Source organism: Pan paniscus, chromosome 3 (assembly GCF_029289425.2).
Source record: "Pan paniscus chromosome 3, NHGRI_mPanPan1-v2.0_pri, whole genome shotgun sequence".
Taxonomy (NCBI): Eukaryota; Metazoa; Chordata; class Mammalia; order Primates; family Hominidae; genus Pan; species Pan paniscus.
The window spans coordinates 45787805-45813235 of record NC_073252.2 but is presented as its reverse complement, the minus strand read 5'-3'; the positions used below and the strand labels follow the sequence as shown (position 1 = coordinate 45813235).

The 25431-nt window shown below is 39.0% G+C and overlaps 1 pseudogene; it reads left to right on the top strand.

The window, feature by feature from the left end:
- The first annotated feature begins 6278 nt into the window (after nt 1-6278).
- Nucleotides 6279-7766, top strand: LOC100981197 (zinc finger protein PLAGL2-like; annotated as a pseudogene).
- The last annotated feature ends 17665 nt before the right edge of the window (nt 7767-25431 follow it).

The window sequence follows — 25431 nt, the reverse complement described above, 5'->3', positions numbered from 1 at the left end:
TTTATTAGCAGCATGAGAATGGACTAATACACTCCCCTAGAGCCTTCAGAGGAAATCAACACTTTTATTTCAGACTCCTTGCCTCTACAATTGTGAGAGAATAAATTTCCATTGTCTTAAGACAACAAGTTTGTGGTAATTTGTTAATGCAGACCTAAGAAGCTAATACGGCCTCAAAGCATAGATTTTATACATTTGGTCATATAAAAATCATTGATCCTGATTCTGTGTCCAAATGGAATTCCACATAACAATGGAGGTCCTGCTACATTGGAAATTCCATGTCCATCTTGTCTACCCATGTATTTCTAGTGCCTAGCACAGCATAGGCACACAGTAGGCGCTTGATAAACATTTACTGAATAAGTGAATGAAAAATATATCTTTCTATGCTTCTGAATTTTGAACATAATTTGATTTCTGTGTGTTACTCAAGTTTGGGGCCAGCTTATGAGAATACATTTTGTTTCTGACCAAGTTCACTGGCTTTTATTTAACAAGTGTCAGAGCCAAGTCTTGATGCCTAGTGTCTCTGAAAATAATAATTGGAAAAGAAAGCAATAGTAGCAGTAGCAGTAGTGGCAGCAGAATCTAAGAAGAAAATCCAACCCTTTCATCTGCACGTGTGTGCTGGTCCTTTCATAATCCCTTTATGTAATTTCTGAGTCATCAATAAAGCTGAAATAAACTAACCACAGGATATCTGGAATACAATTTTGACCAGCTGTGCCTATCAGACCTCTTCTTTAAAAAGTGAGCTTGTGTTGCGTTGTGTAATAAATTGTTACAGAAACCTATCTAGAACTTAAAAGTTATTCTGGCATCTGGCTGAAAGTTACTGTGAGCATTCTAGAAGAATTTCAATAGGAATAGAAAGGACGGGGAAGTGAGTAAAGTCATTTCAGAACCATTCTTGAAGGGTAATACTGGCGTTCCGGAGGGATTTCAGTGCTCAGCTAGAGGGCAGCAGAATTATTGCTGAAGTATTCCTTGTGGAGAGCTTTAACCTCATGGCCGAAATGCATTCAAAACAATTCTGCTGTGATAGTAAAAAATATATATCCATGCTGTGCATTCCCAGAAGACCATTTTGGCCTGCTTATTCACATGAGCCAAGAACTGAAAAAGAGCCAAGGGGTAAATTGGTAAAGTGCTACCACAGAGATTTCACTCTAAATGCTGGCTGGGGAAGCCTCGTGGTTTCAAAAGGTTAGAAACATTAGATGTTTTACAGGGTATGTGCCAAAATGAATAATTCATAGAAAAATGCTAAGTCTATTCAGGTAAGATTATATGGTAAAGTAAGAGAAAATGCCAGATTAAAAAAAAACTCTTTTCTATGTGATCCTGCAAAGCCCTCTAAATTAATCCTCCACATGTACCCTGTGCATAGCACTGTGCTGGGTACTAGGGAGATACAGCAATTGTATCTCGGGCTAACTGAGCACATAGGACATCCATATAGTCAACAAGTACTTATTTAACACCTACTGCTAGGTGTTGAATGCATTCTGAAACAACGTCCTTGACCTAAAACTGTGTAATCAAGTAAGAGAGACATCTAGAAAGAATAAACTGCCATCAGTCGTGGAAAAATCAGCATTAAAATTTGTACAGGACAGATTGTGCAGGGCAGTTAGTAAGCTTCTCACCTACCTTCCTACTTCCAGTCCTATGCCTTTCCCGCCCACCCTCTCCATGGCTCAGAACTCCTCCCCATGGCCTTGCAATGTCCTGTGTGCTGGGAAGTCTGATGATACAGCCACCCTTATCTCTCTCTCACACTTTTTTCGTTTTTTCTTTTTTTTTTGAGGCAGAGTCCTGCTCTGTCAACCAGGCTGGAGTTTAGTGGCACGATCTTGGCTCACTGCAACCTCTACCTCCTGGGCTCTTGCCACTCCCTCCCATTCAGCTTCAGCCAGTTCCTTTTGCCTCAGGCTCCTTGGCCTCAAGGACTTTGCCTAGGAAACCAGCTTAGCCACTTCACATCTCATCACATGGCAAGTTCCTTCCCATCCTTTAGGTCTCAGCTTCAATGTTACCTTCTTAGAAAGGCCCCATGACCCTATCTATAAAGTATATAATTCATTTTATTCTCTATCTCACCTCCTTTTTATTGTTTTCTTTTTGATGCTTACTCACAATTTCTAAGTATTTGTTTATTTGTTTACTTAGAGACCTTCATACTAGACTGGCAGGTATTATACTATTTCTGTCTTGTTCACCATTATATATCCAGTACTTAGCTCAGTGAGTACATAGTAGTTATTCAATAAAATTAGTATTTTACTAAGCACAGCAGTTGCTTAATAAAATGTGTTGACTGAATGGCTTAAAGTGACCAATGCTGGCACTAGCCCAACTAAATAAAAATAAAATTCAAATCTCAATTATAAATTCTTTTTTTTTCTTAGAGACTGGGTCTCACTCTGTTTCCAAAACTGGAGTAAGGTGGTATGCTCAGGGCTCACTGCAGCCCCAACCTCCTGGGCTCAGATGATCCTCCCATCTCAGCCTCCCAAGTAGCTGGGACTACAGGAGTATACCACCACACCCAGCTAATTTTTGTATTTTTTGTAGAAACAGGGTTTTGCCATGTTGCCCAGGCTGGTCTTGAACTCCTGGACTCAACTATTCCTGCCGCCTTGGCTTCCCAGAGTGTTGGGATTACAGGTGTGAGCCGCTGTGCCCAGCCCTCAATTATAAATTGTTATTCTCCACAAATTCCCACAGTGCTCAAGATGGTGGTTTACAGGGAAGTATGAAAGTCAGGTTCCAGTTACAATAATGCTGTTTCTGTTTCTATTGAAAATTAGGAACTAATTTATGGTGATTTGATGGGACAGATTAACAGCTCTAGAGGGACTCCTTTCCAGTCTACCTTCCTTCCACCAGCCAATCCCCTTACCTCAGGAGATCAAGTGATGATATGAGTGGGTCAAGTCCAAAGATATTAATTGGGATACTTAGTATCATCAAAATAATTTAAATAAATCACTGTTGGGGCAAACACTGTCTTCTTTTCTTAGTGTAATCCTATAATCTGAATGTTAAAAACACAGAGAACTAAGATTTGGGTATGGGGATAAGGGAAAGCAAATCAGGAAGGCTACTCTGCAATCTTGATCCTGGCTTCAGGGCTGCCTATTGCAAGCTAATAGAGTTATGGATTCCATGTGTTATGATCTGGATCATTAGGAGACCTTCTTAGGTTGAAGTTAAAGAGAGAAAGTTTGAGTCGAACTGCAGGAGTTTGAAGAGGGCATGACCTCCCCATACCATCCTTAGGATCTTGATATGGTTTGGTAGTTATTCTATCGTGTAGACTCAGGATCCTGAATCCTGGGAAAATAACATCTTAAACAACCATCTTAACACAATATATTCCCCCCTCCGGAGACTTGTTGGTAGTAAATAGAAAATTTTTGCTGATGGCAACAATCCCATGGAGAATGGCAGATTCTACTGCAATTTCTAGAGAGCTGCATGAACAAGTACAGCACAGATTAGGAGCTTGGATTTTAGAAAATACAACAGAAGATGGTGTGGGGCAATTAACAAGTGGGAGATTACTGCCATGTAGTAATATGGTGCCTGTCTTCACTCCAGGGATCTTCAGTAAAGTTATTAACCTCAAAGAATTCATGAGTGGGTTTGAAAATTGAAAAGTTAGGAGGGGATGAAGTCTATAGTTGCTCCTCCCGGTGCCTCTGTCTCTGGGCGGAGCTATACCACAGGATTTGCACTAATCCTGAGGAAGGGGCCAGACTTGTACAGACTGTGTGATAGCATGAGTCAAGTTTCTAAAAATCAAAGCATTAGAGAAGTCTGTATGACATTTAGTTTAACTATGGGAGTCCCGCGTGTGTTCCTTCATCTAAAGCACTCAGTTGTATTTTGGATTTAATCACTACCTTAAAACTGGGAAAAGTGGGCCTTCTATGAAATTGCCAACCTGTGAAGATAGAGAAAAATATAACACACACTGAGAATCAGGCACTGGGGCCCAGGTATTTCTTAATGCAGCAAGTTATCCAAGTGATGAAGTAGCCAGCACAGAATTGGTTTACAGCCCAGCGCTTGAGAGTCATTGATTCAGGATATTGTACTTTTCTTCATGTTAACATGGGTAATCAAGAGTTAGTTTTCATCATCTGACAGTTGTTAGGAATTATCTTTCCCCAATTATTTTTCTCTGATGTTTATTAAAATGCAGATTTTTGAGCCTCAAAAGGGCTTACTGAATGGGAATCTCTTGAGAATGAAGCCCAGGAATCAAAAGATGACACAAATTTTTCTAAGTTGATTGAAGTTTGAAAACTATAGTTCTTTCCTTTTTATTCCCATAATGTGAGACATTTCTGTGCTCACCCACTATCAATCTTGCTTCCTATGACCAGATGACTAATGTGTTCCAGATCCTTCAGCTTTCTTATCCCTTGCTGTTATCACTACTGTAACTTCTGCCAAACAAAGGATGCATCTTCATCTTCAATGGGGTGGCTCTGGATCGCTGGCCTAAAGTATTGTGTAACGGCCTCTAACTACTCACATTCCTGCACCAAAGCCTGCACTTCTAAGTTTCCGACATTTACCTCCCAGTGATGGAGTTAGAAACTTATGTATGGGATTATATATGATCTAGCAATTCCACTTCGGAGTAGTGGTAGTGAAACTGAGTTTAAACGTCAAAATAATGGAAAGCAAAGATTTAATCAGATATTTGAATACATCCATGTTCATAGGAGCATTATTCACAGTAGCCAAAAGGTGGAAGTAGCCCAACTGTTCATCAATGGACAAGGGATAAATAAAATGTGGTCAACAATGGAATATTATTTAACCTTTAAAAAGGAAGGATATGCTGATACATCCTACAGCATGGATGAACCTTGAAGCCCTTATGAAGACATTATGCTAAGTGAAATACGCCAGTCACAAAAAGACAAAAAAAGTATTATACAATGTATGAGGTATCTGAAATAGACAAATTTATAGAAGTAGAAAGTAGAATGGTGGTTGCCAGGGGCTGAGAGGAAGAAAAAATGGAGAGATGGTGCTTCTTGGGTATGGAGTTTCAGTTTTGCAAGATAAAAAAAAAACATTGAGATTGTTTGCACAACAATGTGAATATTACTACTGAGTGTACACTTAGGAATGGTTAAAATGGTAAATTTTATATTATGTGTGTTTTATCACGATTAATCATGAATAAAAATAATAAAAAAAATCAGTTGCCATTTGGCTTAACTTGTTGTCATTGTTTAAAAAAAAGCCCTCCACACATCAGGCAGCTGTCATTATATGGCACCATTTTACCTGAACATGGCTTCAACTGTCCTCTACAAGTATATAAGTTTCCTGTATCGGATAGAAAATGCCTCACCTGAGATTCCAACAATAATCTTCTCTAGCTCCCATTTCGATCATTTCCTCCCAAAGGTTGAAGGGCAATCTTCATGGGTGATTGTTGGTGTCCTTTTCTAGACAGCCTAGAAGGAAGAAATTAGACTGATCAGCACTTTAAAACATTGAATGTCCTTCAAGGACAGCAACTTATACACAGAGGCCATCACAGGAAAGGTAGGTACATTAATCATCTCCCCAGCTGGAAACGAAGGAGAAGAAATAAATAAACAGCCCATCATCATGATCAGGTATCAAAGGTTCGTTTTAGGTCATACCCCCATTAAAAAGAATTTCAACGCTGTCAGGAGCAATGTCATGAATCTCCTGTACTTCTTTTATGAGTAATTCATGCAGGGAGGAATCACCCTCCCTATGAGCTCCATAATGAGTGCCCCTGTCAATTTCTCTGCCTTTCCACTTTTGGTCATCTCAAAGCAAGGATAGAGAACTACTATACATTTACCCCTGCATTGAGTGCCTGTGTCTTAAATAAATATTAAGTGAAGTTAGTGCAACTGGTAAAAAAGTCAATAACTTAGAAAATAATATTAGCATTTTGTTCTATGTTTAGGTTTTATCATGTGAGGTTATCATTTTAAAGTTATTACTTAAACGTCTTAAAAATAGCTCACTTTTAAAATATGTATTTGTATAGAAATACTAGAAAATGCTGACAACCAAAAAAGATTAAAAATCTGAAAATACTGGCGGAACCCGAGCGCGGCCCAGCCCGCAGCGGTGGGGCCCCGAGTGCGGCGAAGAGATTGTTTTCTCAAAGCTGCATTGGAGGCTGTGACAGAGCTGAGAGCCTGTGTGGAGCGGACGGTGAGGAATTCTCAATAACATGGCCCTTTGCCATTAGCCTTGCCATGACCACATTTTTCACCAGCGTCCCCCGCTGGATTCAAGATGCAAATCAGGAGGAAGTGGGCTGGAAACTAGTTCCCAGGCCTCGGGGCCGGGAGGCGGAGAGTCAAGAGAAGTGCCAATGTGAAATTTCGGGGAAACCTTTCTCGAATGGAGAGAAGCTGAGGCCTCACAGCCTCCCACAACCAGAGCAGAGACCATATAGCTGCCGTCAGCTGCACTGTGGCAAGTCTTTTGCTTCCAAATACAAGCTGTATAGGCACATGGCCACCCACTCAGCCCAGAAACCCACCAGTGTATGTACTGTGATAAGGTGTTTCACCGCAAGGATCATCTGCGGAACCATCTGCAGACCCATGACCCTAACAAAGAGGCCCTCCGCTGCTCTGAGTGCGGTAAGAATTACAATACGAAGCTGGGCCACCGGCGCCACCTGGCCATGCATGCTGCCAGCAGCGGTGACCTCAGCTGCAAGGTGTGCCTGCAGACCTTTGAGAGTACCCAGGCCCTGCTAGAGCACCTGAAGGGCCACTCACGCCGGGTAGCAGGCAGTGCCAAGGAGAAGAAGCACCCCTGTGACCACTGCGACCGGCAGTTCTATACTCGTAAGGATGTACAGCGGCACCTAGTGGTGCACACAGGCCGTGAGGACTTCCTGTGCCAGTACTGTGCCCCGCGGTTTGGCCGTAAGGACCACCTGATGCGTCATGTCAAGAAGAGCCACTTGCAGGAGCAGCTCAAGATCAAGACAGAGCCCGTGGGGACATGTTAGGCCTACTTAGCTGCAGCTCCACAGTCAGTGTGAAGGAAGAGCTGAGCCCTGTGCTGTGCATGGCCTCTTGGGAAGTAATGGGAACCAAGGCCTTCCCTGGCATGTTGCCCATGGGCATGTATGGTGCCACATCCCTACCATGCCCAGCACGGGCGTGCAACACTCTCTGATGCACAACACGCTGCCCATGGGTATGAGCTGCCCTCTGGAATCCTCACCTATCTCTTCCCCAGCTCAGCTCCCTCCAAAATACCAGCTTGGATCTACCTCATACTTGCCCGACAAATTGCCCAAAGTGGAGGTGGATAGTTTTCTGGCGGAGCTTCCTGGAAGCCTGTCTCTCTCAGCCGCTGAACCCCAGCCCGCCTCACCTCAGCCGGCGGCAGCTGCGGCCCTCCTAGATGTAGCACTGTTTGCCAAGAGCCCCGCCAACCTCCCTGAGGCCCTCTGCGCTGCTAACGTGGACTTCTCCCACCTACTGGGCTTTCTTCCACTCAACCTGCCCCCGTGTAACCCACCTGGGGCCACAGGAGGCCTGGTCATGGGCTACTCCCAGGCAGAGGCACAGCCCCTGCTCACCACTTTGCAAGCTCAGCCTCAAGATTCCCCAGGAGCGGGGTGACCACTGAACTTTGGGCCTCTGCACTCCTTGCCTCCTGTCTTCACGTCTGGCCTGAGTAGCACCAGCCTGCCTCGTTTCCACCAAGCATTCCAGTAGCCCCCACAGAGCTCCTCAGCTCAGTTTTTGGCTCTGTTAGGGAGCCTTAGTACCCACCCCGTCCGTGTCCCCCATGAAGGCTTCTCTGCTCTCCATCACATCACTTCCACTTTCTTGTGCCCCTGCCCCCGCCTCCAGTTTTCCCCTAGTATCCAGCAAGGTTTCTTGCAACAAATGATTAGTTCTTCTCTTCTGACTTGTGGGGCTCCCTGCCGCAGAGAGCACAGCCCTTGCCCAGAGCCCAGGAACCCCATCCTTGCTTCATCTTAGTTCTTCATGGGCTTCACTCTTCCCACTCATGGAAGGGAGGCAACTCAGGGACCTCCATTGTGGGACCCTTGAGACACCTCCACTCTGATTCAGAAATACACTTCTACCTCTTTACTGTTAACTCTTAAGAGATGCAGTCAGCAGTTTCTGGGCACTTCTCTCAGTAGGTGCCTCATGCTGACTTCTCCACTAGGGTTTCAGGACAAACTACCAAGGAACTGCCTCAGCCTGGTACCAGTCCTCCCTCACCCACCTTCTGTCTAGGTTCACTTGGTTTGTCATCAGGAACTGAGCAGGTCCAGGACTCAGGCTTCTGCTTCAGCCCAAGCCAGTACTCCTTGTTTGAGGTAAAGGCCTTAACATTTAGTTCCCTAGCCCTCGATTGGAAGCAATTTGGAGTGTGTTTCGATATAGACAGGGTAGCTTGGGATACCTTTTAAAAAACAAAACCAGATATTAAAATGTCTGGCAAGGTTAGAATCAGACTAGATGATTTGCTTCTAAAAGTTAGTTTCAGTGAGTCCCAGGGACTAATTAAGGTTTATTTTAAAAAGCGTCTACCTTGATACGTGCCCCCTCCCGCATGCTGTCATGTTATTGGGACTTGTATTACAGGTGATGGTATGTGAGAATCGAGCTGGGACTCGCTGTTGCCATCCTCCTTGTTGTATCTGGTTTCCATCGCTAGACCCAGCAACCCTTCTCACCTTAACTGCCACCTTCCCTACACCCTCCGTTTGCAGAGGCCATTGGGCCTCTGGCTGCAGAATACAAAGTCCTGGGCTGTTAGAGGAGTCCTTTCCTCTCTGCCTGCCCTTTCCTGTCCCTCCCTCGAATTCTCTCTCCCCATAAGTGATGCTGGGAAAGTCATAGGACTGGCAAAGCAACTGTTTGAACCCTTGTAACTGGGGCCTTACCCCCACATCCTGTCTTTTCTCCTTGCCTTCCTCACTCCTGTGTCCTCCCATCTATCCTGTCTTTCCTTTCCTCCTCCCTCAGTGTCCTCAGCACCCGCAAGGAATTTTCCTATCACTGTGAACTTTGCTGGTACAGAGGAATAATATCTGCCTTCACCTTTTTTTTTTGGACCATAGCTAGCCAGTCATTTCTTAAACCTCCCTTCCTAAAATCTGGGGGGCTGGGGGTGGGGGAAGCCTTAGTGGCCTGGTTGTTCAAAGGATAAGAATAGCTTTATCCTACACTCAGTACCCAAACTCACTTCAGTATGCTCACTGAGGCCATGAGAACCTGAGGGGCATCTGCCCAGGACAGGAGCCATGGCATATGACAAAGACCAATGAGGGACCAGGAAAAACAGGGGTGATGTCCCCTTTCCCTGCCATCTCCAGCCTCTGTCAGCAATGAGCTATTCCCCTCCCACCCTACACAGTAGCTGGTCAGGGCTGAGTGCAGTCCTGAGGGTAAGGGGATGACATGCCCAGGTGTCAGCTCAAAGGATCTCTGCATCATCTTGAGGTGGGAGGCAGGGAAGGGAGCACCAATGAGGATCCCCCCCGCCCAACCTTTTACAAATGGCAGTTTCTTAATTGAAATCCGGGAAGCAGGTGTGATTAGTTTTTTGCTCGTAGATACTGTCCTAAGTTGGAATTCTCCCACTGCCCTAAAACCTTCCCTAGTAGTCCTTTAAATTCCCCCGTCCCTTTTTGGTAGCTGTTTTCTCCGTCCTCTCTCCACCTCCCCTCTTATCTAGGAGCTGTTTGTAAGCAAGATTTTTTAACAGGTTATATTGTACAGGATCAATATTTTGCTTTTTAACAAGGATATTTATGTAATAAGAAACTTTGCCTTAGGCAGGTGTTGGCCAGAAAAGTCCAGATTCCTCTGGGATCCCACCCTGGCCTCTCCTGGAGCTCTGAACCTGCTGTGGAAGGGATTGGCCGTGACCTTCACCTTTGGAGAGTAGGGTCTATGGCGAGGGAAAAGGGTGTTCACCATGAACATCTAGTGCCTCCATGGAGGGGTTTGGAAAAATTCCAGTCCAATTTCTTTGTGTGTCAGCTGACTTCCTTAGCTGATTTTTCGCACTTGCACCTTTCCACCTCTGCATATTTGGCACTAGAACTCCTGAGACACCACTTCTCACGCTTCTCCTTCCCTACCAGCGGTCAAGGCTTCGGAGCCAGTCTTTTGTAACTTCAGATTATTTAAAGAGAAAAATACAAGACAGAAATCTTCTAGCACTTTGTAAACACAGTGAATAACCTCTTGGAGTATTTTTGGCTTCATATAAAACAAGGTTTTTAATTGTAAAGTATAAGTGCCATTAGAAAATGCACAGGGCATATCTCTGTTAAAGTAGATTTTTCAATGTTTTACAGAATTACGTTTTTAAAAAAAGGTTTTTATAATGAAGTTGTTTATTAAAAACTTCTGAATGATGAAAAAAATATGAAAATTAACATTTACTCTCAGCTGCCGAGTGATAAGAATGATCACTTATTAGCATCTTGTTATATCTTACAATTTTTTTTAATAATAGAGACAAGGTCTTGCTATGTTGCCCAGGCCATTCTCAGACTCCTTGATTCAAGTGATCCTCCTGCCTCAGCCTCTCAAAGTGTTGGGATTACAGGCATGAGCCACTATGGCCAGGCACAAAATTTTTAAAAACTGCATGAGTGCACACACATACACACACACACACACACATGCAAATAGATAAATATGTTTTGAAAATTGATACCCTATTGCCCATTTTGGTAGGCAGAATTCTGAGATGACTCTAAAAATTTTGTGCCAGACACCAGAGGTATCCCAAAATAGGGCATTGGCCTCTAGAAACACCAGGAAAATATGTGGAGGGGTAAACACAAACCCATACCAAGCCCACTGAAACACCCCCAAGAACACAGCCTAATGATGCAGTGCCAGCAACACCCTCTGTATGTGGGAAGAATAGAAAATTGTACTGATATCTTTAAATGAAGGGATTATAGAAAAGAAAAAAAGAATAAAATAAGACATATTCCCTTCCTATTCCAGAAAGTAGGTTAGGAAAAGAGACATTACCCATTAAAATTAGTCCTTCTTTAAGAAAAAAAGAAGTCAGAGACTTATTGTGGAGAAAGTAAAGTTCCCAGCTGTTGGGTTTAGAGATATGTATTTTTGACTTTGAAATTCCTTCAACAGGCTCCATCATTTTTTACTTACGTGTTTTTAAAGTGTGGCAGCCCAACTCCCACCCAACCTATTCCCCAAGCCTTAACCAGTGGCAAAGAACATTAAAATAAAACCTGAATAAATAAACAAAACCCTGAACCTTTATTTTATGTGAAAACCAAACAAGGTCAAACTCTTTTCCCTTCTAATAGAATGCCCAAAGAAGAAAATTTTTCTCACACTGTTAAACCCAGTCATCATCAGATTCCCATGGGCAGGAATGCCAAGTTTGTTAGTATGGAAAAGAATTTAGATGACTTTTCTCCTTTCTTGAAAATAGAATGATTTAAAGCCCAAGGAAAAATAGGTTAACTCCTGAAAATTTCTGATTCCTGACAAATTCTGTTCCTAGAAGAGTTTATTTCTACTTCCACTATTATAGTTATTCACAATAAAAAGTTTAGTGTATCTCATTTTTGTTTGCATTCTCTTTAATCATGGAATATACATTCACATTAAGTAATTCATTTTTCTCAATAGAGTTATTCCTAAAAAGATGGTCTGTATATCATCTTAAAAAGAAACATCTAACCATGCTGGAGTAATTAGTATCAAATTTTCTTCCTTTCATAAACAATTAAAGAATTGGGTAAAATATATGCAAGATCTGGTTCTGGTACTAGGTAATAATCAGCACATGACTGTGATCTTGAGAGAAATGACGTAAATCAACTGAGCCCTGCAATTACCCTGGATACCTTTCTGGGGGCACTTCTCAGGCTAAAGTACATGGAAAGGGAAGACAAGTAGACTATCATGGCCTCCCTGAGTGGAAGAGATATTAAAGCTGAGGCAGCTAGAATTCATGGGGCAGAGTACTAGAAAAGAGATAGCTATCTAGAGAAAAAGTTCCAGAAATGTATATAAGGTCCTCTGAAGCCTATTGTTGAACATTAAGCTACACATGTGCAGGTTGAAACGCCATGAAGCTAAGCTGACAATTACTAGAGTGCTATCAGCTAAACAATTCTCACAGCCCATTAAGCCTGAGAGATGATAAAGTTCTAACAAGCCAGAATGGATAGTTCTTACTGACTCTCTGAGGCACTCAGTACACACCCCAGAAGAGCCATGCCTGGGTAACAGGAGTAAACCAGCTGTAGAGTAAAATCTACTTTATATCTGCCCTATCAAATTTTTCAGCAATTTTCAAAATGATTAAACTGAAAAACAAGTGACTTAACTGCCTACCAGAACTAAGTCAAGCACCCTTTAAAAGAAGACAATGAAAACTAGACACTCAGCGACATGAAATTCATGATTTTCAGCTCCTAATCAAAAATTACTAGACGTGCCCCCAGAAGCAGGAAAATAGGATCTAAAACCCAGAGCAAAATCAGTCAATAAAAACAGAACCAGACCAGGTGCAATGGCTTACACCTCTAATCCCAGCACTTTGGAAGGCCGAAGCAGGAGGATAGCTTGAGCCCATGAGTTCGAGACAGCCTGGACAATATGGTGAGACCCTGGTCTCTATAAAATTAAAAAACAACAACAACAACAACAAAACAGAACCAGAAGTGGGTGAATTAGAGCCAAAAATTTTTTTATCAGATATTGTAAATATGGTTAAAGGAAAACATGAGCATGATGAGGAAAAAGACTACAATATATAAAATAAGAAATTATTTTTGTGTATAATAATTCATTTGGTGGAGTTAACAGCAGTTTAGATAATGAAGAAAGAAATGTCAGTGAACTTGTAGACATAGCAATATAAGTTGCCCAAATTGAAGCTCAGAGGAAAAAAAGAGACTGATAACAAAAAGCTAAAAACAGAACTACCATTCAACCCATTACAGGGTATAGACCCAGAGGAATATAAATCATTCTACCATAAAGACACATGCACACAAATTTCTTTGCATCTCTATTACACTAGCAAAGACACGGAATTAACCTAAGTGCCCATCAGTGACAGATTGGATAAAGAAAATGTGATACATGTACACCATGGAATACTACACAGCCATAAAAAAGAATGAGATCATGTGTTTTGTAGGAACATGAGTGGAGCTGAAGGCCCTTATCCCTTGCAAACTAATTCAAGAAAAGAAAACCAAATACCACATGTTTTCATTTATATGTGGGAGCTAAATGATGAGAACTCATGGACACAAAGATGGGAACAACAGACACTGGGACCTGCTTGAGGGAAGAGGGTGGCAGGAAGAAGAGGAGCACAAAAAATAACTATTGAGTACTAGCCTCAGTACCTGGGTGACAAAATAATCTGTACGACAAACCCTCATGACATGAGTTTACCAATATAAGAAACCTGCACATGAGCCATAAACCTAAAATAAAAGTTTTTTTAAAAAAAAGTTAACAGAATCTTAGTGAATAGCCACACATGTAGCTATAGCCCCAGAAGGAGAGAGGGAAAATGATTGGGGGAGAAACTTTTAAAGAATTAATGGGCAATGTTTTTTTCAAATTAGATGAAAACAACAAACTTAAAAGTTCAATTAATCCTAAGCAAGATAGCACAAAGAAAACCACACTGAAGTATTTCATAAACAAACAATCAAGAAAAAAATCTTAGAGTCACCCTACATACAGGAGGTCACAGAGAAGAGTGATTACAGTTTTCTCGGAAATAGCACAAGCCAGAAGATAATGAAGTAGCATCATTAAAGTTCTGAAAGGAAAAAACAGAACTGTCAAACCTAGAATTTTAGAATTTTATATCCAGCAAAATACTTTGTAAAAGTTAAGGCATAATACTGTCATTTTGAGCAACATAAACAAAATCTGAGATAATTTTAACTACAAAATTTGTACTGCTCTTGAACTACAAAAAAAAAAATAAAAATAAAGGAAGTTTTTTAGGCAGAAGGAAAATAATTCCAGATAAAAACATTTTTAAAAAAACAGAAAAGTGAGAAAGAAGCAATATAGTCCATATGGTGAACAACACAGAATTTGAAATCCTGATGTTGATACTTTGATACTTACAAAACATTAGTTTCCTTATCTGTAAAATGTAGATGTTTATGCCTTCATCATAGCAATGTTGCATAGATTCAATGAAATAAAGATCATTTAGCACAATGATTGGAACATACTAAGCACTCAATGAATCATAGCTATTACTATGTTATTGATAGCTATTAAATGTCCAAATATATTACTGTTAATAACTCTTGGTGAATAATTTGCACAGAATGTTATATATGTAAAAAAGTGATAGGCTGATCACCATTAAGCTTTGTAATTTTTCTTGGAAAAAGGTGGGTAGTTAAATATGTTAGTATTATTGGTGCTTTGCAGGGTGGGAAACTGAGAAGAGATGAGATACCTTGAGACAGGTCACAGAGAAGAGTTCATAGATGAGAGGGAAAGATTTATCATAAGCAATCCAATGCTATCTTGTTGACTTGTAATGAAAAGTCTTACAATATCTCTGACTTCAGGTCAATATTGGCCTTTCATTGTACATCTGGAAGAGCTGTAAAATAAAAAATAACTATTTAGAATTTTTCTTGATTCTTAACTTTATTTCACTGGGAGAAAACAAGTTACCTGCCTATGATTCTATAAAATAACCAATGCAATGGATATTCTCTAGTAACATTTAAAACCACCACATATGTGGGAAAACATAGGAAAATGAAATGTCTAGATTTGGAATAAATGTGTGAATGGATCAAATAAACCTATAAATAAAGTGCAATGCAGTGGTGAGCATAGATTCTGGAGCCTGACTGCCTAAATTCAAATTCCTATTCTACGCCTCAGTAGCAGTGTAGTCTTGGGAAGATACTTGACCTTTCTCTTAACTGTAAAGTGGGGAAATAATAGTATCTACTTCATAGGATTATTGAAAGATTGAATGAGTTAACATGTAATATATTTGGCATGTATTTGTTATTATATAAGCAATGATGAGAGAGTTGATTAAAAAGTTATAGGAATTACTTGCTAATAATGACACTATTACTTGCTAATAATGACGCTGTATACTTTCTCTTTTCAGAATGTATTTCAGGTTTGAAGTTACTGTCACATTACTTAGAGGTAAAACATCATTACCACTGGTATTACTAGCATTTTATCATGAAATATTGATATAATTTGTGAAGAAAGGAAAACTTTCCAATCTAAAGTTCTTAGGAGGCTCAAGACTGCATCTGGAGAGAAGCAACTACTCATCTACTAACACGACAACCCTTGGTTTGGTTGCAGTAGCAAGCTCCACTCTAATCATTCAGCTGAACAAACAAAACCCAGGATTTTGTTATTTTCCCAGAAACTAGGTAAACAGCCACTTCCCTTTTAGTTCTCTTTTTAAAATAAGAAGGTCCACATCTCTCCTAATCATCACTTCACTCTATATTCCTATTTTAAAAGTTGATTTTTCTAGATGATTGCTATTTTAAGCCAATAAAAAAGTCACTGATAAATATGCTATTTAAATAATGTATGACTATAAATAATATGCTATTGCAAACATATAAATTTTAAAACCACAAATTAACCCAATGGTCAGTGGTATACTGTTAGGCTTATTTGGCTGTATTGATAGAAACCCACTCATGAAGGATACTGGATTTGGGCCAAGCTTAGAAACCAAGAACGTGCAGAACTCTAAAAACAGGCTATTTTTTATTGTCTCCTTCAAGAGCCACAGAGTTTCTCTGTATTTCATGATATCTCTGCTTATCTGAGCATGTCTGATCCATCTTCTCTTCAAACTACCTGGCTTCTGTCTTCTGATAGTTTCCATTCCCTTACAACTTTGATTGAATCATCAGCCACTATGGGCTTTACCTTACTAATAGCATCTCTGAATTTACCACTTGGTTTGAATCTTAGCATATTCCCAGTTCGGTTCAAATTAGTGGAGGAAGAGGGAGATTTAAATATCTGATCAGCCCAGTCCCAGTTTACCTGATCAATCCATCAATCATCTGTAGATCGCCAAACTACAGACTGGTGGGTCAGATGTCCACCCTAGGTTCACGTGGGAGAGATCACACGGTACAAACCACTATCCCCCACTGCCATTCCATGTATTAGGCATATCTTTCTCAGAAGGGATTGTGGGCAAGCAGGCATCATAAATATATCTAGTAAGTACACTCAAAGAAAATGGGCCACATCCAGGCAACATTCCATAGTGGACACTGTTTACTTGGTCTGCCCACTTTGAGAACCAGGGCTTTAAATGTGAATGTCAGTTGAGTTAGCACAGGTCAGATATTTTGCAGCAGTATTTGATAGGATTACTTTAGCAAAAGAAGGAATAAATGCTTCAAAAAGATTTCAGTTTGAAAATACCTAAAATCATACCCTGAAACAAATTATGTAAAATTAATTAAACAGTAAATTTAAATCTAAGTACAGGTGCAAGTTATGGCTGCATATAACGTATTCCTATAATCACAAATGGGTACTAGTCTCTTTTAACTAATTTATTCCTGAAACCTGAGTCCTCTTGGCTCTGTGAAACTTTTGTATACTGTCATTTATTTTTCTTTTGCCTTTATTGTTATTGCATTTTATCTGCTTATACATACTGACATCCCTAGCAGATCTTCTTAGGCTGACTACCTCGATATGTCTAGGTTAAGCTAATGCAAGTGCCTTCCTAGTCTCTGAGATAATCTTTAAATTTTATCAGTTTTATCCCTGATGTTCTCGGTATTTTGTTCACCATTTACTAATGCAGAGAATCAAGCAAACCATGCAGATATGCCAACTGAAACATGCCATCTTTCCCTGCATTGCTGTGTAATACATATGCCTGGATTAGTGGGTTTGTTTTTTAATTCATATGTTTTTTTATTGTGCAATAGTTTAAACAGAAAAGTTGCAAGAACTGTGCAAAAGAACCCCCAAATTCCTTCATTCAGATTATCATATTGTTAACCTCATTCCACAAGCTCTCTCCCGCTTTTTTCCTCTCCCCCTCACCCCTTTACTCTCTACATATGTATGAATGTGTACAGACCTATATATTTATATATATATATTTATTTATTGATATTAATCCACTTTGTCAGTGAACATTTCAAGCATTTTCCCTTCCCCTTGGCTATTACATGATACTGCAATGACCGTCATTGTACTTGTCTTTTTTCAAACATGTACAAGAGTTTCTCTAAGGCAGCAGTTCTCAAAATGTCATCCATGGACCTCTGAGGTCCCCAAGAGTTCACAAAGTCAAACTATTTTCATGATAACACAAGGACATTATTTGCCCACAAATGACATTTGTACTGAGGGTACAAAAGCAGTGGTAGGTAACACTGCTGGTGCCTTAATCAAGGCAATGGCAGCAAGGGCAATTAATTATCATTGCATTCTTTGCCACCATGCACTTGTAGTTTTCTTTTTTATGCCAGTTTCCCCTTTAAAATGTCCATGAGGAAACTGCAAAACTTAATCTGATTAAATTGCAACCCTTGAGTCCACATCTTTTTAACATTCTGTGTGACAAAATGGAAGGAAGTGTGAAACACTTCTGCTGCATAGGAAGATGGTTCTCTCAAGAAAAAACACTTGTGTGATGGTTTGAGTTGAGAGCTGAACCAGGTGCCTGTTTCGTCAACACGATTTTTACTTGAAAGAATGACTAATTCAGACTTTGCTATTTGAACAAACTGAGTTTGTGACTTTGAGGAAAAAAGACTGACAGTATTTGTTATCCATACAAAATTTCTAAGTTTCTCTTGAATATGCAGATATTTAGAATATCTGCATAACCCTTTGAACCAATTCTTTTCAAATGACTAATTATTGATGCTACAAAATTATGCATGGGTTAAAGAACCCCTCAAAATACAAGATAGGCCAATTTATTTTAATGCAGCAGAGTATTAAAATGTTTACTGATATGGTTTCATATTCTACATTGCAACTAAGCCTCAAAAAATTAAAACACGTTGAGTTTTGATGTAGTATCAAATAGAATATCCACAGTTATCTGAAACAGCTATTAAATAATACTTTCTTTTCCAACTGTACATCTGTGTGAAGCTAACTTTCCTTTATGTGCTTTACAGGAAGCACATTGCGGCAGACTGCATGCAGAAGCAGACATCAGAATCCAGCTGTTAAGCCATGCCTCAGAGAGATTTGTAAAATGGTAAAACAATGCCACTCTTATTCTTTTGTGTCTTCTAGGGAAAATATATTTGTTTTTAAATATCATGTTAACATGTAACAAATGTGTCATTCTTATTCCTAAATGAATTAACAAATAAATCTGTCTTTTTAATTTTCCAACTTTAAATTCTAATATGATAACTATAACTCATGAAACAAGATCTGTTTGGGGTTCTCAATAATTTTTATGAGTATAAAGAAATACTGAAGACAAATGTTTGTAGATTACTGCTCTAGGCTATAAATATGAAAATAAATTTGGGAAGGTATAGGCTACACATATCTTTAACATGACTAGATAACATCACATTGCTCCCCCATCCAATCCTGAATTACAGGTCTATGTATTCAAGTTGAGAGATGGTAGCTTAATTGAATTATCATAGTGCTTCCTTAACATGAACTAATTAGCTATTACATAGAAATTGTTTAGGCAAATTCTGGATACTATTTAAGAAGCTTTGAAACAATTTGGTCTCACTAAATGCCTTCTATTTTATTATTAAATTAAAGGAAAACTCAACTAGGATAACATTTTTCTCGAATAAATATACAGGTTAAATATAGCCAGAGACATTAAATTTTATTACAATATTTTATTAATAATTAAGTCACACAGGCATCCTAGACAACCAATACATTGAAAATACTATATATTCCTCCTGTGTCATTACAATATATAATTATTCAGGGAGCCTATGCACTGATTAAAAGAGGTGCAATGATTTAAAACATGTGGCCTATTACCATGTAAAATAGGTTTGGGATTAATTCTACAACTGTTTGATATTTAAAATGAGTGTGTAATTCAGTATATTAAAGAGTTTTTATGTATATACAATAGGAAATGATTTAAGATTTCTTAACATTAAAACATAATGCAAGAAGGAGGTAGAGAGAAATTATATTAATTCTCCCAGAGCAAGACATTATAATAAGCTGAATCATACAATTTTTAATTTTAAATTTATGGGTTAAAAGGAATGAAAGCCCTTGGGACAAAATGGAATAAAATAAGATTTTGATCCCAGCAGGGAACTTTTTGGAAACCTCTCCTCCGGGCATCGTATCAAGACCTTATGGAAGAAATGGCCTTTCAATCATATCTCCTGAAGTCATAGAGAATTTTATCATGTCTCACGCATAATGAAATGTTAATGTGATTTTTCTTGACTGATATCATTCAGAGTAATTCATTTTCAACACCAGTTCTCACTCATTATAAGACTGATTTAATGTGGTACTTATAATTAAAGCCTGTTTTTAAAAATAGCAACTGAATCCACAGGAAGTATGAACATTTCTCATTTTAAGGAGTTTTCTTTAGAGAGTAATAGTCACTGGACTCTGCATTCATTGAACTAAACTTTAGACAGAGATAGAAAAGGGTTAAGTAGATAGTCTTCAACTCATCAGAATCCCTACCCGTAGTTTTCCTATTTCTGATCCACTTCAGGTTTCTAAATGACATGAAAATATTTTAAGTATACATAATCCTATATGAAAATTATAACCATTAATATATTTGTAGTAGTGAAAGAAGGTAGATAGACAGATAGCTTGATCAATCAATCGATCGATCGATCCACCTCCAATAAACTGCCTAAAGTAGTGGCAGAGATGTCTTAGTTAGAAATGTTCATCATAAGCTGGGGTTTGAGACTGTGCCCAGAGATAAGTTATCTGACACTTGAAAAACCAACTGTCTAGGAAGAAGCCCCAGAGTGCAATGTAGACAGATGAAAGAGTCTCTGCACACATAAATGAAAAAGTGACACATATCATCTACTTTCTGCAAGGTAAACCCAACAACTGGAGCTGATAGTTTAGGCTTGAGGCTATGACCTCATAAATCATACACACAACTGAGGGAATAAAAACATTTGAGAAGCCATAGTTTCACAGCCAGAGCTTCACAGCTCACATCCCATGGGATTCTATGAAGACAATCAACTATTGACAAGTCTGCCTACAAGCCTAGAAAAGCTGTTTAAACTGTCATCTATGGCTCTGGCCATATTGCAACAAGGCTGAGTAAGCCAAGAGCTAGAATACAGGCTGTACGGCTTCCCCCTCCCCTCTCATCTCCTTTTTTGTTCTCTGAGTAAATAGAGGTAGAAGACAGTTGAATAATCGTTTAACAATGTCATTGCCGTTATTCTAATTTGTATCTTAAAATAATCTGGAGAATATACTGCCATCACGGAAGAAATCATAAAGAACCTGGAATGTTTTATGTAGTACCTTGTTATTAAGAGATCAACTTCAATGTCACCCTTCAGGGGTTTTCCTTGACCACCCACTCTACTCTCTATCGCATCATCTTATTTTTAATAGAGAAGGTATGGGCATTTGATATTCTTCTTGTTTATTTATTAGAGAATAAGAATAGTATAGGTGTTATAAATACAGATCCTGAGATCAGGTTGCTTGAATTGGAATTCTGGCTCTCCAACATAATCACTGGGAGCAAGGCTCTATGCCTTAGTTTCCCCCTCTAATATTTGAATAGTAGTTTTTTCTACATCCCTGGGTTTTGGGGAGGATTGTGCTTCTTAATAAAAGTACTAGATCCTGGACAGGCACAGAGTAAGCACTTGATGAATGTGAGCCTTAACTCTTTATTTGCTTGGTGTCTATTTCCCTAACTAGTCTGTTCTTCACTTGTCTGCCTCAGTGACCCAGTACCTGGAATGACGCCTGGAGCACTCATGAGACTTTCAGTAGGAATTATGAAAAATTAATTAATGAGTCTCAGTTCAGGTTTTGAGATTTAAATCTAACTCAGTAGACAGTAAGAAGGCATGGACAGACAAAATTGAAAACTTAACAGTTCACAGTAAACATTGAGCTTCTGCTATGCATGGTAGTCAAGAACTTTGACTGTATAATGCTGACAATGGCTTTCTTTCTTTAGTTGCTAAAAAAATTACCCCAGTGGTTTTATGCTCCAAATACTCTACATGACTGATAACCTTATTTCCTGTGCTGACTGAGTCAAATCCATGCCACACCATTTGAGCCACCTCAGAATACATATTGAAACTCTATCTGTCACCTCAGGCCTTCCCCTAAGTGGGCTCTGTGCCACAGGAGAGGCAGCTCCAGCCATCCCTGGAGGGCTGTCCCAGTGGCCTGAGAGCTGCTCCTAGACCCCTACCAAGGTCAGCATTGACCTCAAAGAGCCTAGTCACAGATTTGTCCAACCAGCCCCACCCAGCTTTGCCCCCTCCAGTGCCTTGGCAGCACAGTGCAGGATGGGGCCCTTGGGAACTCCATGCCCTGACTATCACCAGGGACACCTCGTACTTCCTCCATCAACAAAGACCAAGTAAAAATTCCACTGCCATTATCACAGGTGTCTCTTGCCTGCCAACACCACCTACTGGCCTGTAGGATGAACTACACAATCCAATATAATTCCTGCTGACAAAAGTAAGGAAATGAGATAATTTCCCAAGACCTCCACCTCCTCATCTTTGTAGGAGACAGTGAGCCTCACCACACACACAAGGCTACCACAACCTACAAACAACTAACATTTGGGAAAACCACTATGCTAAGGCTATCTATAACCAAGACATTTACACAGAGACTTGGCCCCTTGAAATCACACAGAAGCAAAGCCAAATGAACCTACCCAACATGAGCAATAGTCACACTTTCAAGGAGGAAAGAAGAAACCCACCGAATTAAAATAAATTTTAAAATATTAAATTTATTTTTAAATTTAAGAATTTAAATTTAAGAAGAAACCAGCACAAGAATTTCAGCACCATGATGAAACAGATGGTTGAGACACTCCTAAAAGACCACATGTGCTCTCTAGCAATAGCTGCCAACCAAAATGAAAACTTTGAAGTGAGAGATAAAGAATTAAAGTTATGAATTTTAAGGAAGCTCAGTGAGATCCAAAAGAAAGTGGAAAACCAAACAAAGAAACCAGAAAAAAAACTCAGGAGACGACAGAGAGGATAGATATATATATTAAAAACCAAACAGAACTTCTGGAAATGAAAAATTCACTAAGGGAATTTTAAAACACAGTTAAAAGCTTTAATAAGAGACTAGAACTAAGCAGAAGAAAGGATTTCAGATCTTGAAGGCAGGTCTTTCAAATTAACCCAGTCAGACAAAAACAAAGAAGAAAATAATTTTTTTGATCAACAAAACCTTCAAGAAATATAGGATTATGTAAAGTAACAAAACCTATAACTTATTGACATTCTTAAGAGGAAGAAGAAAAAATAAGAAGTTTGGGAAACATATATGAGGAAATCAGGAAAATTTCCTCAGTCTTGCTAGAGAAATAGGCATCCAGATACATAAAATTCAGAGAACACTTGGAAGATATTATACAAGATGAACATCATCAAGGCATATAGTCATCAGACTATCCAAGGTCAACATGAAAGAACAGATCTTAAAAGCAGCTAGAGAGAAGCATCAAATTACCTATACAGGAAACCCCATCAGACAAACAGCAGACTTCTCAGCAGAAACCATACAAGCCAACAGAGACCAAGGGCCTGTTTTTAGCCTCTTTAAAGAAAAACAAAAGTACTAGTCCAGAATTTTATATCCTGCCAAACTAAGCTTCATAAATGAAGAAATAAAATCTTTCCCAGACAAGCAAACACTAAGGGAATTTGTCACAACTAAACCAACCCTATAAGAAATGCTCAAAGGAGTTCTAAACACAGAAACCAAAGGACAATAATCACCATCAAGAAAGTGCTTCACCATCCTGTGAAGCAATTACACAATTGAGACTCCAAGGCAAATAGCTAACAATATTATACAGAAACAAAACCTCATATATCAATGTTAACCTTGAACATAAATCACCTAAATGCTCCACTTAAAAGATATAGACTAGACTTTAAAAAACAAGGCTCAATCATCTGTTGCCTACAAAAGAACCACCTAATGGCTAAAGCTGACTCAGACTCAAAGTAAATAAATAAAAAAAAGATATATCACACAAATGGAAAACCAAAGTAAGCAGAAGTAGCCATTCTTATATAAAACAGACTTTAAAGCAATAATAGTTTTTTAAAAATGGCATTAAAGGGCATTATATATTGGCAAAGGGTTTAATATAACAAGAAGATTTCACTAGCCTAAATATATATGCACCCAACACCAGAGCACCCAGATCCATAAAAAAATACTGTTAGACCAAAGAAAAGAGATTGATATCAATACGATAATAGTGGGGGACACCCCACTGATAACACTAGACAGATCATCAAGGTAGAAAGTCAACAAGGAAAACTGGATGTAAACTGGACTCTAGACCGAATGAACTTAATAGATATTTACAGGACATTCTACCTAATAATTGCAGAGTATACATTTTTCTCATTTGCATATAAAATATTCTCCAAAATCCACCAATATTTGGCTCTAAAGCAAGTCTCAATACATTTAAAAAATTAAAATGATATCAAGTATCTTCTCAGATCACAGTGGAATAAAATTAGAAATCAATACCAAGAGGAACTCTGAAAAGTAAGTAATTACATGGAAACTGATAACCTGCTTCTGAATCACATTTGGGTAAACATGAAATAAGGCAAAAATTTAAGAAATGTTTTGAAGTGAGTGTAAATAGAGAAACAACATATCAAAATCTCTGGGATACCGTAAACACAGTGCTGAAAGTTTATAGCATAAAATGCCTATATCAAAAAAGGTGGAAAGATCTCATATTATAACTTCACATCACACCTCAAGGAAATAGAAAACAATAATAAAACCAAACTCAAGTCTAGCAGAAGAAAAGAAAAAGATCAGAGCAGAACTAAATGAGACTGGAACCAAAATAAATCAAAACAAAACAAAAAAGATACAAAAGATCAATTAAAAGAAAAGTTTGTTCTTTGAAAGAGTAAACAAAATTTAATAACTTCTAGCTAATTTAATAAGAAAAAAGAGATTCAAATAAACACAATTAGAAATAATAAAGGTGACGTTATTACTGATACCATAGAAATTCAAAAGATAATCAGAGATTACTATGAACATCTCTATATGTACAAACTAGAAAACCTAGAAGAAATGGATAAATTCCTGGAAACATACAACCTCTGATATGGTTTGGCTGTGTCCCCCCCCACCCAAATCTCATCTTGGGAGGGATTTGATGGGAGGTCACTGAATCATAGGGGCAAGTCTTTCCCATGCTGTTCTCTTGAAAGTGAATAAGTCTCATGAGATCTGATGGTTTTAAAAAGAGGAGTTCCCCTGCACAAGCTCTCTCTCTTTGCCTGCTGCTAGCCATGAAAGACACGACTTGGTCTTTCTTGCCTTCTACCATGATTGTGAGGCTTCCCCAGCCATGTGGAACTGTAAGTACAATTAAACCTCTTTCTTTTGTAAATTGCCCAGTCTTGGGTATCCCTTTATCAGCAGCATAAAAACGGACTAATAAAACCTCTCAGGATTGAACTAGAAAGAAATAGAAATCTTGAACAGACCAATAATGAGAAACAAAACTGAATCAGTTAAAAAAAATCTTTCAACCCAGGACTAGACAAATACACAGCCAAATTTTACCAGACATACAAAGAGCTGGCACCAATGTAAATGAAACTATTACAAAAGATTGAGGAGGAGGGATTTCTCCCTAACTCATTGTATGAAACCAGTATTACCCTGATATGAAAATCAGGCAGGGACAGAACAACAACAAAAAATGAAAACTGCAGGCCAATATTCCTAATGAATATAGATGTGAAACTCCTGAACAAAATACTAGCAAACTAATCCAATTGCACATCAAAAAGACAGTCCATCATGATAAGTAGGTTTGCAGGAATGCAAGGATAAGTCAACATTTGCAAAAAATGGAATTGATCACTGTTTTAGTCAGTTATCATGCTGCTAATACAGACATATCTGAAACTGGGTGCAATATAAAGCAAAGAGGCTTAATTGACTCGCAGTTCAGCATGGCTGGAGAGGCCACAGGAAATTTACAATCATGGTGGAAGGGGAAGCAAACACTTTTTTCTTCATATGGCGGCAGCAAAAACAAGTGCAGAGCAAATGGGGGGAAAGCCCTTTATAAAACCATCAGATCTCATGAGAACCCACT